Below are 2,143 nucleotides of genomic sequence, written 5' to 3'. Positions count from 1 at the left end.
CGCCTCCAGCCCGGGGCGCCATCGTCGAGCCAAGGCATATGGCTCCACGGCGCGACCCGCAGTGCCCAGCACCGGCTCGAGATGACGTGAGCTGCCAGGTGGTGCAACGTTCCCCAAGGAGAAGGGCACATGCTTCCAGCACCCCAGCACCAGGCTCGCTAGGTGCCACAGGAGGTGGTGGTGCGCGTGCATCAAGACTACATTCCACCCCCTCGACGACCTCCGGTGGCCATGGCAGGATGCCGTGCATTCACTTCAGAGCTCCGCAACGTCGTCTGGCCGAGCAAGTTCAAGCCTGACCTGCCTCCACGCTACGACGGCACCGCAGACCCCGCCGAGTTCCTATAGCTCTATGAGCTGAGCATCGAGGCGGCCAACGGCGACGGGAAGATCATGGCAAACTGGTTTCCGATGGCCCTCAAGGACGGCGCGTGTTCTTGGCTCCTGAACCTGATCAAGGGGTCGGTTTCTTCCTGGGAGGAGATGCGTAGCTGCTTCATCGCCAACTTCCAGGGCACTCGCGACCGCCCGCCGGCCGCGGGCGACCTGCACCGCGTCAAGCAGTAGCCTGGGGAGACCTTGCATAAGTACATCCAGCGCTTCAACAACGTCCGCCTCAAGATCCCCAAGGTGTCAAACGAGGTCATCATCTCTGCATTCACCGATGGCGTACGCGACGTCAAGATGAAGGAGGAGCTCGCCATCCACGAGGACCTCTGCACTGCTCTGGAGATGTTCAACATGGTGAACAAGTGTGTGAGGGCTGAGGAGGGATGCCTCTCCCTCCTCGAGCTCCCAGACGCTGATCCAGAAGAAAAGAAGACCAAGACCAAGGACACGAAGCGCAAGGGGCCAGTCGTGCTTGTGGCAGAGCCAGAGACCAAGCGCGGCTGCGACCACCCCGAGTCATCCAAGGGCAAGCGGCCGTTCTGCGCCTTCCACAACGTCTACAGCCACAACACCAGCGACTGCCATGAGCTCAGGGCTCTTCGCAACGGGCGCCTCGGTCGACGCCCCGAGCGCAACGATCGGGTCTACGGTCGCGGAGGTAGCCGAGGCGGAGGCCGCTGGGACGGACGCGACCGCCGTCAGGAGTGGCACGACCAGCCTCACGAGGGCAACTGGAGGGAGCAGCCTCGCGAGCCCCGCCCTCAGGGCAACGCAGCCTTGCCTCCTCTGCCTTCACCACCAAGAAGGAACGAAGATCACCATCAGGACGAGGGGGCTGGGGGCTTCCAGGAGCCGTGTGCCATCGCCTGCATCTTGGGCGGCTCACAAGCCCCAGCTTCTCACTGTGTCTTCAAGCAGTTTGTGCGCGAGGTCAATGCGGTGCTCCCCAAGCTTGAGGCAACTCGCTCTCTCAAGTGGTCCAAATGCGCCATCACCTTCGACTCGGACCGGCTCAAGTGCGCGGCCACCGCAGGCGCGCTCCCCATGCTCTGCTCCCACGTCATCAGCAACGTAACCGTCACCAAGACCCTCATTGATGGCGGAGCAGGGCTCAATGTTCTCTCCGTCCAGATGTTCGACAGACTCCAGGTGCCATATTACCAGCTGCACCCCACCAAGCCATTCTTAGGAGTAACCGATGAGTCAACACACCCGATCAGGCAAGTTCGCCTCCCTGTCACCTTCAGTGAGTGCAACAACTACCGCATCAAGCTCATCGACTTCGACGTCGCCGACATCCGCCTACCCTACAACGCCATTCTCGGGTATCCAGCGCTGGCCAACTAATGGTGGCCACGCACCACGGCTACAACATCCTTAGGATGCCTGGAAGCGGCAGCACCATCACGGTCACCTGCCAGGAGAAGGATGCGGTGTGCTCCCTCGAGCGTGCCTTCCAGGCTGCAGCAGTTGAAAACCCTGAAGATGAAGATGGCGCCCTCCCTCCTGAGGTCGCCCCCAAGACAAAGAAGCTGCAACTGGGCCAGGGACCTCATGAGGAAGCAACACCCGAGGATGCAATGCTAAGCTTCGCATCTCCGGACACGGCGCCTTCACCCATCACATAGGAAGGCGCGCCCGGCGCCCCTCTCAGGATGGGCTCGGGGGCTCTCCTCTGGAGGGCTTCAAACCTAGCCCATGTCGTGAGAGTGGCGCTCGGGCACCATGTGGAGGCGCTCTTCAGAGCACGCTT

This window comes from Aegilops tauschii, chromosome 2, assembly GCF_002575655.3.
Source record: "Aegilops tauschii subsp. strangulata cultivar AL8/78 chromosome 2, Aet v6.0, whole genome shotgun sequence".
Taxonomy (NCBI): Eukaryota; Viridiplantae; Streptophyta; class Magnoliopsida; order Poales; family Poaceae; genus Aegilops; species Aegilops tauschii.
Note: the sequence above shows the minus strand (reverse complement) of the source record.